Raw genomic sequence first — 19,354 nt, 5'->3', positions numbered from 1 at the left:
ATCAAAAATGCCACTGAGCCAACTGTCTTATTTTTGGGATTACGAACTTCTGCTCCAAGAAGATTATAATTCTTCAATTGCTCTTACAGTTTATGGCAAAAGGACTAGCCACCAAGATAAATTTCCGACTGAGCCATTAGAAATGTCTATGTTTCTAGTGACACATCTAATCTAACAGCTCCATGCATTGTATGCCCATCTATTTCTATAGCCTATAAAAGGTTGTTGAAGAAGTAAAAATCCCATCGTCGTTGTTTCCAACGAGTTATCTTATCTTTTTTTATTTATTAAATAGTTATATTTTACTAGATGTTCCCTAAAAATTTATTAAACAATCAATTTTAATAATAATATTATCAGCATTTACATCACCACACCGAATTCTTTTAATCACCTTATCGACTATTCTGTTCCAAACCATTCTGTTCCAAAGGTACGTTCTTCACGATTTTACTTAAGTTTGAAGCACAAGTTTGTTTCCCCAAAAGGTGTGTGTATCCCTATTTTATGAAAAATTTTTTACTCTAGAACCTTCCTCTCTGTTCTCAAATATCTTTAGTTTTCGGATATCTATATATTTATTTGCATACGAGAAATCATTAAAATTAAGGTAGATAGATCAGAAAGAATATCGAGATAGCTGATTTCAATCGTGTATTTGATGTGCAGGATAAAATTAGCTTTTTTTGCTATCAGCTCTACCTTTTGATATTTAGTGCAGAAAAAGTATGAAATACATATGCATTTAATGAATAAAATATTCTTCAAAAGATGTATTACCTGAAAAATAAAGAAAAAAATATTAGCACTCAGTATTTATACGGGAAATCATGAGATGTTAAAAGAAAAATATGATACCATAACTTTGGACATGGAGACGATTAAGTTTGGTTAAGGAAACAATTATACGGATGGTAATTTGAATGGATTCAAAAGTCCTTACTATTCAAAGCATCAATGTTTTTGCGCCAATAAAATAGTAGAGGTAACCAATACAATAGATTTAAAAAGAGTGGTCTACGAGTAAAATATGGTTGTTGGAGAGATAGGTATAAATGTCGTTAGTGAACCCTTATTCGATCAAGCCAAAATCATCTTGCCTCAATTACATATAAAAATAGGGTTAAGGAAATAGCTTGTGAAAGTTTTTGATCGGGACAACCTTTATTTTATACTTATAAAGCAAAATAGCCTAGAATAAGTAAAGAAAAACTTAATGACTAATTATTTGATAGTCCTAAAATCAAACAATTTATAAATTATTTTCATTTTTGTGGATTCTAAAAGTAAGATAGAGTGGATTTTCCCCTTGTTCAGAAGGTACCACAAAACTGAAAACTATATTATTTCAATATAACTATATTATTCAAAGAAAACTATATTATTTCAAAGAACATTTGATGAATAAGAACACTATAACATATGCGAATAAGAATATAAAGGTCGTTATAAGAAAAATCGTTTTAGACCTTTTTCCTGAAAACTTTGATGGTACAACTGATGAATAAAACTAACAATTTCACCAAGACATAAAGAAGCACCGATATCATTTTAGTTTAGTTATATTAACGTCCCGTTTGAAGCAACACTAGGGCTATCTTGGGACGGACCTCGTCATTTTGAACCGCGGTCAGATGATGAGGACGACACCTGAGATGGCACCTCCTTTCCACAACAGCGGGAGGACGTTTGGTCATGACGGATTTAACGTGCAACAGACCCCCTTACACGACGGTTCTTCGGTGGAATCGGGTCACGAACCTGAAACCCTCCGGTTCCGCAGCCGAGACCTTACCACCAGGCCACCGCGGCCACCACCGATAGTAGAATAGATGGAATATTCATATAATCGCAGGTTACTGTTGGCATCTGGAAAGAATAGCACAGTTCATTCAAGAATGATGAATAAAGAAACTTGCTTTCTCAGAGTAAAAACCAGCGGGAGTGGTCTCTCTAAAACTTTCTCGCATACATTTTAATAAAGGTGTTATCCCAGAACGGATTACATGGATTTAGCGTGCAATAGTTACGAAATATTAATCTTTGAATTGAATTTAGCAGTTTTACAGAATCTATCGTGTCATCATTGGCGAGTTATTTGGCGATTAATCCCTTAATATTAACCGAAAATCAAATGTGTGTTTTTTGAGTTGATGCAACCGATTGAAATACAAATTTGATACTCTTGTAATCAGAAAATCACATACTAAATTTGATATATCGACGTCACGGTGTTTTCTAGTTATTGCGTTTACACATTTCTGACAGTACAGACCGACAGGTTCTTGTTCGATTTGTCCCGAAGTGTGGCAGATATCCACTCTATAGATGTTAAATCTGTGTACCGAATTTTACACATCTAGCTCTCTTCATTTCGCATTTAACTTACATTAGAATAACCAGACAGACAGACTTCCTCAGAATGGATTTTGCTCAAAATTTGATAGAATTCTGTAAAGACCGCATACCAAAATTCAACCGTCTAACTCAAAGAATTTTTGAGTTATCTTTGTCACAGAACGCAGGACAAACAGACATTTTTTAAAAATGTGTTTTTCAAACGCAGGGAAGTGTAAGCTTGGAGATTCGCCAAAATCTCGAGTTCGAATTTTCTGACGATTAATACACTTTTTCTATACTATGTATAAGAGAAAGCAAAAATAACTTTTCTTGTTGTTTTAATTCACTATTCACATTGCTGACTTTTTACTAAACTATTATAGATTTACAAGAGCTTTTCTGTGTTTTTCCTTCAGTTAAAGGAAAATATTTATAAAATTTATTACAGAAAATATTTTAATTTAATGTTTATTACATAAGCCTATTTCAAAGCGTTGACGTAGATGCTACTACTGTCGTAAATTAGAGGTAAGAGGCGATGCGTAAAAACTGACGTCACGTTTATTTTCAGCAGATGAAATTTACATAAAATCAGTGGAAAAATTTCTGGCACTAATCTATGACCTATATTATAGATGTACATTTTAAAGTTATTACAGCAAAATAAATATATAATATTTGAATAATAATAAATAATATTTTAAAAATAATGCAACAAAATCATTTTTTAAATATTAATCTTATTAATTATTTTACTTCCCCTAGAGAGTCTTATATGTCATACATTTTTACTGTTTACTTACGTTTTTGTTATTATATTTTAGAAAAAAAAATGGATATAACACAAGCATCAACAAGAGAACAAATATGACAAAAAATGTGTGTTTTGTTTTATAATTAAAACACATAAACCAACAAATACAAAATATTTTTAAATTTAATTTAATTTTATTTCGCTTCTTGAAATATCACTCTTTTCAAAACTTATAATAAAATGTGCCTGCCTAGAGTGTTAATAGGAGTAGGTTTGGAAACCTAGAAGTATTAAAACATACCGAAAGGAAATTTTCAACCGGTACATTGCTTCAGCAGTACCTTATACGATCAATAAATACCTGTACCTCTCCAATACGTTCTTTCAGTTAAACTTAAGGTTTATGCTAAAAAAAAAAGCAAAGGATGTCAAGACTTGGCAATCATTTTTATATTGTTTCTGTTTTTTATGATATAAACGTACGTATGAGACATAAACGAAACAACCTTTAGTGGATTCCGTAACACACACACACACACACACACACACACACACACACACACACACACACACACACACACACACACACACACACACACACACACACACACACACATCAGGGAAAAAAATTTAAAGTGTCTTTAAGGTGTCTGAAGATCTAAACATCAGAATATGATATTGTTTTTATTTGATTCTTCTGCTTTTATGTTATCTTCAAAAAATTACTTTTAATTATAATGACAATATTATGCACACAAAATTGGTATCTAATAACGTTATGTAGGTATAAAAGAAATTATTAAAATCATGAAAAGTATCGGTTTTATCACGTGTTTTGACAAGAGTGATTGATTACTTTGTATGCGGTAACACGAGCTTGTTATATTATATCGACTATGATTATTATTTACGAAGGGTTTACACTCAGTCAGTTATAAGATGGCCTGTAGGCAGAGCATGAGTAAAAGGGACTGATTTATGTTTGCCACAATTTCATAAGATAGATTCAGGCATTCCATGCTTGGCTATAAATTGCCGTTCTATCGTCCCTGAATTTTTCTTTTTCACTGCATATCGTATTAAAATGATGAATATTTACACAAAAAAACATGGTAAAATAAAAAAAAAGTCAGCATACCTAAATTTGGAAAACTATGGAAAAAAATGGCAAATAAAGTTTAAAAAAACACACAACTTCGCATCAGAAAGAACAAAGGGCAAAAAGTGTCGGAATAAATCTATGATATGTGAATTAATCTTTTCACGCCAAAAACCCCGCCAAATTCTGCAAACGCATACGCTGTAAGAAAAAAAAAATATATGCAATACAGCTGCATGTTGTCCCGTTGGGACAATTACTTGCCATGGACCGAACAGCACTTTTCAGCCTTTCTGCTCATGCGCTTCCTATTGCCGTCTTATAACTGTCCGAGTGTAAACCCACTTTCACAGTTTATTGATAAAATTCAAATTTAAAATTCTTACCTCAGTTCTCTCTGGAGCTGCTACCAAGATACGAATTCTCTCCGATATCAGTTATCCGCTTCCCGCCGATCTGCTCTTCCATTTTCCCGTAACATTTTTCTTTTCCGAATATGAAATATAGAGAAGTATTGTTAACATACTCTCAAACAAAGAATTTAAAAACTGATGAATTTATCGCATAAACTAATAGAATTTATTTCTGACTTAATTGCATTTTGTCAGACTTGAAGGGAATACTCTAAAACAGCTTTAAACTAAGGAATAATTTTTTATATAATAGCATATCAACATTTATTAATTTTCGAAGCTAAATCGATGTTTATAATTCTTTACTATATATATTTTTTTATCAAATTTGATTTGTTTCATGTTTATAAAAAGGAAATTTCTTAATTGAGTTTTCGCTTGCTATCTGATATATTAAGGCTCTGAAAGTTTGAACAGTTGAGTATTTCTGATAACAATATAACATTTAAATATTTTCAGGACTTAATTATCAGTCAATCAACAATTCAATTTAGTTTTTAATTCCATTAAAATGATGGCACATAATTTGAGGAAAAATTTATTTCAATAATAAATTATAATAATTTATCAAAAATTATTATTTCAATAATTAATTATAATAATTTAACAAAAATTATTATTTCAATAATTAATTATAATAATTTATCAAAAATTAATTACAATAATTTATCAAAAATTATTATTTTAATAATTAATTACAATAATTTATCAAAAATTATTATTTCAATAATTAATTACAATAATTTATCAAAAATTATTATTTCAATAATTAATTAAATATTAATTATTCCAACAAATAATTAAATATTAATTATTCCAACAAATAATTAAATATTAATTACTCCGATAATTAATTTAAAATAAATTACCAAGTAAATGTCATTGACGTTAGGTATGTATGTTCCATATCTTTTCGTAAACAATAAGATCGAATTTAACCACACTTATTATTTTAAAGCAAGAAAGAGAATGCTGCAATGGTTTTTAAATTGCAAAAGTTAATTACAAATCATGATTATTAGAAATTAATCAAAATTTAATCTCTTGTCAGCAATAATTTCGAAGAAGATTAACTCACAATAAATATCTTTATGCCATCTTAAAATTCAAAATTTTACCTTTTCAGTGTTGCCAATTTCATTACTATGGAATTTTCTCCTCAATTTCTTCCTAATTTTTCAGTTTTTACTAAATAATTCAATAAATGCAGACGATTTTGAAATAAGAAAATTTATAGTATTCTCTGTTGCTGGACAATAGTATGATTTTGAACTATTCTACCTTTATATGTTTTCAATATTCGTTTAGCATTCTTGAGTAGTTGTCTTCGTGTACAAAAATCTTTTTCAGTAATTTGGATACATTCGGAAAAAATGCAGAAGGCAATCTTCAATAATAATTATAAAACTTCTGAAATATGTTTAAATAATAATTTCAGTTTATACGTAACAAATTATCCGTAACAATCTTCCCTTTTTGTTTTTCCACTTTGATTCGTGCGCTCTGAGAGAAAGAAAAAAAAATCCCTAACACTTGCATCCCTTTTAACATCCCTTTTAAAGATACTTAAGATTCCCCTTCCTAAATTTACAGGTGTCAAAGAAATCCCCATCAAAATCTCATATTAAAATCACTGAAGGGAAAAATTTCTCTCTTTTTTGCTCTTGTGCTGCGATGTAGACTGAAGCAGCATTATCGCTTTTTCTTTGTACGAAAATTATGTCTCCCTTGGTGAAATAAATCGAAATTAAAATTCCAAAAGTTCCACCTTTTTGGCCATGCATGTGCAAAATTATGTTTTTATATATGTTAACATGTTATCATGCATAACAAAATCTTATAATACCAAAGTAGAAGTACCATATGATTACAGAATCATTCTGTTAGTGATAAACAATCTTTTTAATTACTTTGTCGTATACGAAATATAGGATATATTGTAATCGTCAAAAAATTCTTACTCGAGATTTTGGCGGATCTCTACGTTTCAAACCTTCTTGAATTCGAAAAACATATTTTTGGCATTATGTTTTCTGTGAATAGGATAATTTAAAAACACTTTGAGATAGATACATGAAATTTGTATTTGGACTTACGACCCAATTTATAGATTATTTCTGTCAAATTTTGAACGAAGTCTGATCACAGGAAGTCTGCCAGTTTGCCTGTTCGAATATAAATGAATTACAAAACTACAAAATATAAAGTTCCAGGTGTACAAAATATGGTTGTTGTTGTTTCTAATCCCAGGTGTTATAACTGCATTATACCACCTCCATGAAACCAAAGATCTCTAAAAAGTCCAAAAACAATAGTGGGTCCATTAAAATCTCAAAAATCGTAAAATTCAAACATTTAAGAATGCGATTGGGGGAGGCTTGATCTGCCTAGCACCAAGGACATTCTGCAAAGATCCTTCGTCCGTGTTGGAAGTTGAGGGATTTGGTGTGTACACTCAAAGAAAACGAAAGAGAGCCGTTTGCTGTTTTCTAGAGATATTCAGGCAGTGACACCAACCAGGACTCTTAACCAAAGTACCAAGGGTGAGCAGGTGGGATTCTCCAAAGTTCACTCAACCCCATCTTACAAAATATGGTGCATAGGTTTACCATCTAAAATATCGGTTCTTTTCAAATTTTGAACCAAGTCTGTCAAACTGTCGGCTGCCTGCCAGTCTGTACTTTCATATGCGCAAGTAAACATAATAATCCATAAACATAATGACTTAAATCAATGAAATTTTATATGATACTTTGTGAATGCAATTGTTGTTTTGAGTCAAATTTAAGATTCATCAATGCCATACAAGGTTTTCACGGCATTACCCATAATCCATTATTTTGTATGACGAAGAGGAGGATAAAAAATTTATTAGAGAATATGCGAGAAAGTTTTGGGGTGATCGATTTCACAGGTTTCAAAACATCACTCTCATTAAGCACAAATGCGTTTTCCTTAATTTTTGCCAAAAGGAGAGAGGAAGAGAATGAAAACACACGTGTCTTCCTTTATTTGATATTTTATGTTTTTGTCTGATATTACCTAAATGACTTTCTGAAAATGTGATTGATTCTCAACGATGGAAACAATTACAATAATTTATTACTAATGATGTAAATTTCACCATTACATGTATATACTTCAATTTGAGAAAAGAGTTATAATTTCTTTGTGATCGAACATATTTGTTGCCTTTATTAGAAATTCTTTTATATTAAATGTTTCCCCACATTCCATCTGTAATCTTCCTAATTTAAATCGAATATCCTCAATTTAAATCAATTATCCTTCTTAATTTAGTCAATTAATTAGGTGCATTCTTAATCGATTAGATTCTAAAGGAGAGCCGATTCTATTAATAAAAACTAATTAAGAAATATTGGTTTTCGGATTTTTTACTTTTTATTCTCTCGTATGCAATACACATAAATACAAGTTATTGCATTCCTTGAAATATTCAAAATCGAGGTTTTGAAGAATATTCTTGTTTCAGACCTGCCTGGCTTCGAGAATCCCCTTTAAGGAATTATGCATTTTTCTCTGTGAGTTTGATAATTTAAAAACGACTTAAACTAGACAGATGAAATCTGAAATGTTGTTACATCAAATTTGTAGTTTTCTATTAAATTGTGAACGAAATTCATTCACTGGAAGTCTGTCTGTCTTGATAAATGAACTTGATAACCTCGCAATTTGGAACGTCAGATAGATAAATAAGCATATAATAAGCTTGATATATATAAGTGTGTGTATATATATATAAAATTTGAAATCAATTCCTTCAAGAGTTTGACTGTCTGTCGGTCTGTATTTTTGCATGCATATAAATGCGAGAATTCAAAAATGTAAAAAATTAAGTAAATGAAATTGGGTTCATATTTTTAGCATCTATAACACAGATCCAAATGAAATTTCGTCTCAAAGCTGTCAAAAGATTGACAATTTTTTATGTTTAAAGTATCAAATACAAACAAAACAAAAACAAACAAAACCACGTAAACCAGGTAAAACAAAATGACCACGATAAAAAAGTATTGATTTAAGTTGATGAAATCTGATAGATGATTTTGTGACAACAGTTACAGTTCCTTGTCAAATTTTAGTTCCTGTTAGTCATAAAAAGCAGACAAAAAAAAAAACCATATTTCGTTTTCTGGTTCTTATATATTCGCACATTCCAGCGATTTATCAAAAAACATACAAAAAAAAAAATAGCCGTCAAAGACTGCACGCTAATAGGTTCTTTCGTAACTATTGCTCGCCAATAGCATGTGGTTAATATTCGAGTATCTGTTTTCTTTTCTGTATTACCAAGCATATAGTACTTATAAGACCAAAATAAAAATCTGAACACTCGTTGTGTTCACGACCTAACCCAAGTTTTACAATTTATGTAGTAGTGGGGAAAAAGAGATAACACCTTTATTAAAGAGAGTGCCAGAAAGTTTCTGAAAGACCACTCCCACTGTTTAGTATATGAGATATAAAGAGTATAACAAAATTTCGACCTTGAGATTAATTTTATATGTCTGTATCCGAAAAACATCTTTTAGAATATGCTTGTCTGATGGTTTATCTGTCGCTGTAACTCTTTGAAATCTGATAACTCAAAAATGAAAAAGAACGAACAGCGCTAGAGGATAAAATTGTATTTTACATTAAACTTATATATTTCTATCAGATTTTTCATGAAATCCATCGAAAGGAAATTTATCTGCCTGTCTATGTCCATGTGATCAGATAATGGAGCAAGTCCTAAAATGTCAATTAATTATTTAAAGTATCCGACTCCGAAGTATAAAGGTTCGAAGGGGATTTTTCAAATTTTTTTTTTTATTTATATGATGTTTCTTTATTAATATAAGAATAAAATGATGAATAAAAGGAAAATTATCTAAATGTATGCAGTTTTGAAGAGAAATAACATTTTGATGTAATTATTAACATTTATTTACAAAAATTAGGATTTTCTGGAGAAAACGTTTTAGCAGTTTTTCATTTTTCTTTGTAACATTACATGTGTAAATTACCTTATAGTGCAACTAACTAAGAATTATATTCAAAAATAAATTTTGTGTATGTAATGTATGAAATTTTGGAACTTTTTCAATAATATTTGTATTAAACAATCATAAATCCTCTTTTAGAGTATTTAACATCAAATCCTTACTTCATTACATTCTGCATAATATAAAAAGCACTCATTATAAATTTCATTAAGATATCTTGATTATTTTTTGAAATATGACGATATTCGTACAGTAGAATTATGAAAAAAACTCGTTCTTCAAAAAATGCATTTAAAGTTTGTATATGCTTATAAATAAGTATCACTTGCACGTCAATAGATTGCTATAACATGGCCTACAATAGACACAGAGACAAAATAAAATTATCACTGGAAACAAAAACGCGCCTATTTTTTAAAACTGAAAAACAAAAAAACAAATGCGAATGCGAATTTTTATCCAAACTCATGTTTTCAATCTAATCGAATACCTTAAATGTTTCATGAAGACGCCAACAAAATTTGTATTTTTGCATGTCTTTATTTGTAAAATACAATAGTCTAATATTATTTCAACTCATTAAATTCATATTTAAATAATGGTTTTTGATTTAAATTCATACCGATCATTTACCTTCAAGGTGAAGGCTGAGCTTTCATCATTTCACATGTTAACAGAGAGAAGTAAAAATCGTTCAGAAAATATTGAAATCTGTATTATTTAATAAGCAAATTGGACAATGGCCCAGGGACACCACAAATGTCGGGGGTTCCGTGTCCTAGAGATTGCTTTTTAATATTTGGAAAGTAATTTATTTTTAGTCTTTCATTTTCATTTTATTTATGAAAAAGATTAATGTATACTTGTGTTGGCGCTTTACAAGTCAAATCGTTTAATTTAGATCTAACACACATGACACATTTAAACTTTGGAGGATAGAAATGTGTACCTAAGAGCAATTTTTTAAAAATTATTATTAATTAAAAGTTCGGTGAAATGTTGGAGTATTATCGCGATATCATCAGAAAATGTAACAACAGAAAGGTGAATTTCACACCATCTTAAATTTCTAGCAATTAATTTACTAAGGATTTCAATTTTTTAGCATGTAAGTCAAATTTCTATTTTTAATCAATTTTTACTTTTTCTTATACATATTATAGAGAAAGTATAGTAATCTTCAAAAAATTCGAAATTTCGACAAATCTCCATGTTTTAGATCCTCATGAGTTCGAAAAAACACGATTTTAGAAAATGTCCGGCTGTCTGTCTGTGACAAAGATAACTCAAAAACTATTTGAGCTAGACGGTTGAAATTTGGTATATGGTCTTTACACTAAAGGTTTCTTTCAATCGCGAATAACTCGCCAAAGATGGTATTACAGATTCAGTAAAAATACTAAATTCACGACAAAATATATTAATATTTCGTAACTATTATACGCCAAAGCCATGTAAGACGTAGTAGTCCATGTACCAACGTAGACGTACATGGTAAGACGAGTTTGTTAGAGAGTATGCGAAAAAGTTTTAAGGAAACCAGTTCCACTGGTTTAAAAATATTTTAACCATCTTTTTATCAATTTATTTCGTTCAAAATATAAGCAAAATTTAACCTGCATGTGCACTTTACGCTTGCATGGAAAAAATTAGCTTTTATCCGCGTGTTTACATCACGTTGACAAGAGGCTGTAATTAAAAAAATTAACTCTTACTGCAAACTAAACTCAGAAGAATGCAATTTTCAGCACGTGTATGTAAGAAAAAAAAACAAAAACATGAATTATGATATTTTCGCGAGTTCGCAAATTGTACAGACTAAGTCTATGGCAAAGGATACCGACGTGCTCTGATTGGTTTAAGCCTTGGCATCTTTTTGGCAATGTTTTGCACTCATAATAGTGTAGTTTTCGCTTATTTGGCTCAAACCTTGAACCTTTCATTAGTTTTATGGAAGATACTAGTTGATATCAACACGATCTAATTTTTATTAATATAATTGGTTTCTCTAAATATTACTAGTAATGCTGCTAATACTAATTAATAATAATAATAATAATAAATATTACTAATAATACTAGTAATATAAGTAACTAATGTTGTTTATGCATAGAAGTATAAAAACTAAATGAAAGCAATTACTCAACATATAATGCAGCAATTAAATAATTATTATTTTTCTATGATTTTCGTGCCCTCATTAGATAATTTATGCAGTCACTGAAACTTGTTGCTGAACGTTTGTTATTTTCCCATCAACTACATATGGGAAGATGATCACTTAATGCCCAAAACGTATAAATATGTAAGCTTTAACGGAATATGTGATTCCGTAGCTAATTTTTTTAGTTATATCAAAATAATATTAAGAAGAAGCACACACAAAAAATATTTTTAATAAATTGCAATTTTTATATTTCCTGAATTCAGGTTTCCGGATTTGATCTTTTCTGCTGTATATGTGTGCCAGATAAATATTACATGCAAACCGTAAAAAATAAGGAAGTGGGGATAAATTCACAAATTTTATTTATTTTTATAAAAATATATTTCAGTATGGCATCTTTTTGGCAAAACATTGCCAAAAAGATGCCAAGGCTTAAACCAATCAGAGCACGTCGGTATCCTTTGCCATAGACTTAGTCTGTACAATTTGCGAACTCGCGATATTTTCTAGAAAGATAAATTCAAGTTAAATTTTTTGTAAGCTTTTAAAATATCTATATTACTAATTCAATGATTCTATTGTATTTAAGACAAATCCGGTTTATATGCATTTATACAGGATGTCTACCAAAAAAAATGTAAGAACTAAATAAAATTTTAAAAAAATTCATCTGTATTAATATCAAGCATGTAGGAGAAATTTATGTAACCATTACATATTTCTTTATGCTTTCATGGATTAAATTTCAGGAACTCTTATCTTACTTAAGTCTTACATCAGGAAAAAGGTATTTTCATATGAAATTTCTCGCTCTGCAATTCAGGCTGAAACAGCTGCGTAAAGATCGGTTTCTTTCTCTGTTCTGTCTTGGTGTGATAAAACTACACCTTTCATTAAATTTTAATAAAATTTTCCTCCATCATCCATCTAATATCTTTTGATGGTCACCTTAAAAAGTTAATTTTATTTTAAAATAAAATAATTTCTATAAATATAGCTGAAAGGCCAAATTATGTGTTTCTTATAGAAATTCAAATTTACTCAACGAATTTTCTTGAAATTTTTTTTCAAATATTGTAAAGTGTAAATAAAGCTTTAGAAAAATATTTCAGACAGTTAATTAAATCTCTTTTTTATAGAATTAAAATTACTTTTTCTTTGTACATGCACAATATTATGCAAACTAATGACATGACGGCGTTAGAAATAGAAATTAAAATGTCCCAAAGCGTAGAAAATAGATTTAATCTCTCATCTGGATTTATATTTTCTCTTATTATTTTATTAGATGACACTCTTCAGTTAGGAAATCTACTATCTTACTAAATAAATTGAGAAACTATAAAATACTTAAAACTATTTGCGGATTATGCGTAATTCTTTTTTTTTATTATCGAATTATAACCTCTTAGAACGATTTAAAGTCAGCTTATGAGCTTAAGAAGCGATAATTCGATGTCCGTATGACAGTCGCAAAAGATATACGATTAAGAAGTTAAATAAGATTAATTTATTTACTTTTTTTATTTGAAAAATCTCTTTTTTATTCGAAAATTAATTGCTTAGAGATTTTCTGTTTCTCAAAAATTGATTTAATAGTTGACTAATTTCTTTTAATGATCGATGGAGATTCAAATAATCATCTTCTTATTCCATGTTTTTAACTTTGTTTAACTTAATTGTTAGTTGTTTATTTGAATTTTGTTTATTGTTATGTTTGTTTATTTAAACTTTCCACAATGCTTTAAAATAGCATAAAAAATTGTTTACGATGGATTTTAAAAATCGTTTGGAATAATGTATAATTTTTTGAAAAGTCATAAGATTTTAGAATTCGAAACAACATTTTTTCTCATTTTATTTCAAAATACATTCAAACAATAGAAAGATTTATATAAAACATATTTTACGTTAAAAATATTATATATTTTAACTGCTTTTTATAGCCATATTAAGATTACGGGGAAAGCTAATTTTAAATTTATCTTTAGTTTTTCGCATGTAATTTTTATTTCTTGTAGTTTTGAATAGCTGAATTTGATATGTGATGATTTAACCTTTGATATGAATGTTTTGCATAAGTATTTCAAATTTTTATGCACAAATTCTGAAATATAGGAAAGGATTTAATACAGGTTAAACAAAGATTAAGTAAATGATTAATTTCTCATTAGTAAAACCATGAAAAAATTTCTGTCAAATCATGCTGGGTATAATAGCTAACATCAATTAAAAAAATGAATTCCTGTGAAAGATACAATATTTACAACTGAATGTTTTAAAATTAGATACATTTTTCATTATACTTTATTTATTTTCTATGTAAACATTTTATTAAATTTATTCTTTTCTATTAAGTTTATTTATTTTATGTTGTATAGACCATACGGTAAGAGATTTATTTCGGAATGAACATGGCGTCATAGTAAAATGTGACTTGTCATCTGACGTCTAGCTATCTTTACATCACGTGCGTTATGACGTCACGTCCTTTTTTTCTCGTGCAAGATAATTAGTGAATTCTAAATTAGATTGAGAGGATACACCTGACATGAGTCACATGAAAATAATTTCCATTCACCTTATTTTTTTGCCTCTGCATCCTTTTTATTATAATTCTGTTCGACAAAATATTTGTTATATATTTAGTTCTCTAGTACTTTTTTGAAGCTATTCATTGTTATATTGTTTAATAAATAAAAGATTCCTTTTATTTGTATTGGAATAACATCAGATATACTGTTATGTTCTTAAATTTTCAAACTTTCACTTTCTCCTATAGTATAGGAGAAACTAAACTAATATAGTGAAAGTATAGTAATCGTTAAAAAATTTGAACGAGATTTTGTCGAATCTCCACGGTTCACACCTCCCTCAGTTCGAAAAATATATAGTTGGAAAATGTCTGTCCATCTGTCTGTCTGTGAGAATGATAACTCAAAAACGCTTTGAGCTAGACTGTTGAAATTTGGTATACGGTCTGTATAATAAATTTACAGAATCCATCAGAATTTCTATCAAATTTTGTGTAAAATCTTTCAGAGGAAGTCCGTCTGTCCAGATATTCGAATATAAACTAACAAATAACTACAAAACTAGCTACATTCGAGATAGGGAGCTAGATAAATAAGATTCGGTAAACAGATTTAATATCTATAGTGTAGATACCTATGAAATTTTGAGCCAAATGCAATAAAGGTTGATTGTTTGTCGGTGTTTACTTTCAGAAACATGTAAGAACGATAATTACAAAATTGCAGGGACTTAGATATATCAAATTTGGTATGTGATTTTCTGAACTGCAAGTGTAGTTCTGAGTCAATTTTTTATTTCAATCGATTGGGAAAAACGCCTCCGAAACACAAATTCGATATTCAGGTATTATTAGCCGCGTGCCAGAGATTAATCGCCAAATAACTGGCCAAGAATGCCTCGAGAGATTCAGTGAAACTGCTAAATTCGCTTCAAAAGTTGATATTTCGTAACTATTGTGCGCCAATGTCATGCAAGGCGTTCTCTAGCATGACAAGTTTATTAGAGAGTATGCGAGGATGTTTTTAGGAGACCGTCCCCGCTGTTATTTATTGTATTTAACAAAACTCCATTTTCATTCTGAAATCGAAGCTCTTTTAATGCAAGATTTCTTAAACTTCAAATGTAGTTACCGTTGGAAAGTAAAAATCCAATAACTATTGCTCAGTATTGCTATTTATAGAATAATGTTTTACATATCGGAATTCAGTGCTTCTTCCGAATCAGATTGATTTAGCAGGTTATCAGAAAAATCAATCGTGGATAAGTTTCCTTGACTTTCTCATCTTAGGAATATTAGGAAACATAGGTTTGGATTTCCTTAATCATTTGGTTTTCATTAGTTATAGCTACTCTCTCGTATACGGAGAGAAAGTATTGTAATATTCTAAAAAAACATTCGAACTCAAAACCGTCCTGAGTTTTAAAAACAATTATATCTGTATGTAATTAACAGTTGTGGAATTATGTCTGTCTGTCTGTGATCTGTATACTTCAAAAACATTTTAAGCTTGGAATAAAGAACATATTCCAAATTTGTATTCTGTCAAATTTTGAACTAATTCCATTCAGAGAAAATCGGTTTGTCTGGTTGTCCAAATACAAGTTAATACGATCACTACAAAAGGCAGAGAACTATACGGGTAAAATTTTGTACACAGTTTTAACACCTATAAAATAAGTAAATATCAAATTTAGAACTAAATCCTTCAAGAAATTGATCGTCTGTCAATTTGTACTTTCATAAGCACGTATTTCTTCCCGCAGAACATGGTAGTTGGCTCTCTCTTCACCGGTTAGATACAGAAATGATGTGAGGTTGGCTACCCTCTACCGATGACCGGACGTGCTTCCTGCGGGAAGGGTTGTTCCATGATCGGTGATGGCCTTTAGGACTTAACGTTAGCCAGTGCTGTTCCGGTCATTCAAATTAATCTGAATGCCTTAGGGCGAGGTGGATTAGCTTTTCTGGTTCACAAGCATGTAAACGGAATAACTCAGAAATGCGATGTTAAAAATGCTTGAAATTCTGTATATGATAATTGTTATTGATTTGTATCAAATTTAGGTTTCAATAGGTCGTTATAAAGCATTCAAAGTGCTTATTCAAGTTTTCGGACATGTATTATTAACCACTTTTCAAAGATCGCACGCTTTCGTAACTATTGTTCACTAATGGCATCCAGTTAATAATATATAAGTATGTTTATAAAAGAATATGCAAGAGTGTTTAGGCGAAGCTACTCCGGACGGATTTTAGAAAAAAAAACCTTTTTGACAAATTTCTGTTAAAATCTGGAAATAATATATGTAGGAGTTATTTAAGTAAATCGTGATTTCGGGTAAACCAAGGGATATAGATTGTCATAGATTTTACATTCTGTAGATTTTTATATTTTAAGATGCGAATCTTAGAATAAGGCAGCAAATGCTTCGCATATGACAAACTAATGACAATATTTCCTCATTCCTGTGTTAATTCTTTGAGATTTTTCCAGTCCAAACTGGTATAAAATTTCTCTGAATCAAAAGAATTTTAAAATCCGGCAGCTCATTTGCATTCAGTCAATAACAATGACCATAGTGTCGAAAAATTACATTATTTCGACTTTTCTTAGGTACCAGATGCATGCAACAATCATTACACTATTGAGAAATCACAAAATTATTTTGATTTGTTAGCTGTCCGTCGGCAAACATTTTGAAACAAAAGATGGTTAGACAATGATGGTTAATGATTTAACGAAAGTCTTCTTTGAAATTCAGGCAATAAAGATAAAACTTGGATTGTATCAGAAAAGAATACGCATTTATCAGTCTATTAGCCATTTTTGACAAAAATTAGATTTGCCATGAATATTCGTCGCGTTTTACTTCAATTAAATCCTTTATGAGAAATTGATGTTTATAATTCCTTCATCAATATTTTTAAGCATCAAATTGTGACAGATATTATATCCGGGTTGTTTCAGTAGTTTTATATTTATTGTTTGTTGTGTATATGAAATCTATTACACGTCACAATCAATGAAATCAATTGACACGTCACAATGCTGTTAAAATTTTTAAAGTATGAGTAATGTGTTTCAAATTGTATGCTGCCTTTCGCAATAACGTAATTTCAGTTTCAAATTCCTCATGGAAAGTATGCAGATAATTTATAGAATCTTTTTTTCCGTAGCTTTCAACAATGGAAAAAAGTAAGAAGATAAAAAAAAATGACGGAGCAATGAAAATGGCTTGGATTTTATTGTGAAAATGAAATATATGTTCGAAAATTATGCAAATAAAAAGATTAAAAAAAATCATAAAAATTTGCCTTTTTAACTAATCTTATATCATGAAAAGAATTGTTTTTTTAAATTTTAAAACGTTATGAAAATTATTTTTGCGCAATAATATTTTCGAAAGACACCGTGGAAAAATTCCTAAATCCCGCATAGTTTTTAGTTTATTAAAACTCACAATAATCGATCCGAAGTGCTCTTCTGACCTTTTAAAGTATATTTGCATCAAATTTAATCAAGGAAAGTGCTAGAACACACACACACTCACGCACGCGCACACGCACACAATTATACACAGAGGGAGAGAGCGATTTCCCTTATTTGTAGAGATACAGATAAGAAAAAATGCAGATAAAAAATAGACAAAAGTTTTTGTTACGATTATTTTCTAATTTTTAAAATTTTTTAAACTTTTTAAATTTTTTTAAATTTTTAAATTTTTCAAATTTTTTAAATTTTTTATCAGTAATATTATAGAATTTTTAGTATTTTTTCCCTAAAATTTGCTATTTGGTTGGGCTGGTGTTTCAGAATCAAATCCAATACTTCGCTGATAACTAACTTCTGAAGATATTAAAATAGTATATTGTTAATCAAAAATATACAAATTTCAAAGTTTATTTGAATAAGCATAAAGGGGGAATATTTAGAGACCGGATTATCTGATACAATTCCCATTTATTACTCTTTTTTAATATTAAAAAAATTGAAGAAGAGTCCACATTCAGAATTATATTGTTATGCATTTATTACTAAATCTTTATTAATAATAAAGGGGAATATGTGCGTGTATATTAGTGTATATCTCTGTGTGTTCTGTGTTTCAGTACTCTACAAAACAGATCACTTGATCTGAGGCTACCTGATTTGGTCTATATATATACTTTGGATAGACGTAATGTGCAGCTCTCAGTGAGGTTTTAACACTTTAATTATTATTTTAATTAATTGAAAATTAATTAATGGATAATATTACTTATTATCCATTTTTCCATAACTTCTGTAAATATTAGAAATTTAAGTTTAAAAACTTATCTTTTTAATGATACCAATTAATTGCCATAATTTTTCTTGTCTATATTCAATTAAACTTTCAAGATATTTTCAAGTATATTTTACAACAATATTTTCATTATTACAAATGAAATTCAAAGAATTTTCATTGCTAATACCACTTTTTTCTTACATTGTTGATGTTTATATATAAAGATTCAGTTTAAAGCTTGTATTACATAAAGCTATTGAATTCTTTAGCAATTGCAAGTGATGTTTAGTTTCAGAGGTAAGTATTATTTTCTTTAAAATGTATTATTGTACTTTTAAATATTTTTAAAATGTTACCCGTTTTTTTCACTGGGTCAGAATAAATCTTTTACAATAATCCTCAAATATGTAACGAATCATGAACTTTATTCTGTAGTGCATACAAAACTTTAAAGATGAATGATTCTCCATAAACATAAAATTTAAGTGAAAGGACAGCAAAATGTAGCTGCATATAATCCAGTAATACAACTGAAATAGAGAATTCTAATCTTTTTTTAATATCTTGTGTCAAAGTATACGAGAAATTATAGTCAAATTCTCTGTCAAAATTATTGTAGTCATTTGTTAAAAATTTTCAACTCAAGACTTTAACGCGTTTCACACTTCCTTAGGTCCGAAAAATTCTTTCTTCCTTATTCAAAATGGCGTAGGAAGAATTAGAAATGATTTCAGAACCGTAAATAATTCGTGGCGAAACGACACCATT

The 19,354-nt window shown here is 29.3% G+C and overlaps 1 protein-coding gene across 2 annotated transcripts in view; it reads right to left on the bottom strand.

Moving 5' to 3' along the window:
- The window catches only part of LOC129968916 (carnitine O-palmitoyltransferase 1, liver isoform-like), a 162,497-nt gene that overhangs the window by 116,671 nt on the left and 26,472 nt on the right, over window positions 1–19,354 (bottom strand). The window contains exon 1 of one of the 2 annotated variants that reach the window (XM_056083258.1): window positions 4,580–4,678. The exons of the other annotated variant lie outside the window; for it this stretch is intronic. The gene's annotated coding sequence lies outside the window, so the exon portion shown is untranslated. Of the gene's footprint in view, window positions 1–4,579; window positions 4,679–19,354 lie in introns of those variants that run through there. 2 annotated transcript variants of the gene reach the window in all.

Source organism: Argiope bruennichi, chromosome 5, assembly GCF_947563725.1.
Source record: "Argiope bruennichi chromosome 5, qqArgBrue1.1, whole genome shotgun sequence".
Taxonomy (NCBI): domain Eukaryota; kingdom Metazoa; phylum Arthropoda; class Arachnida; order Araneae; family Araneidae; genus Argiope; species Argiope bruennichi.
The sequence above is the reverse complement of the archived record's forward strand: the minus strand, read 5'-3'. Positions and strand labels throughout refer to the sequence as shown.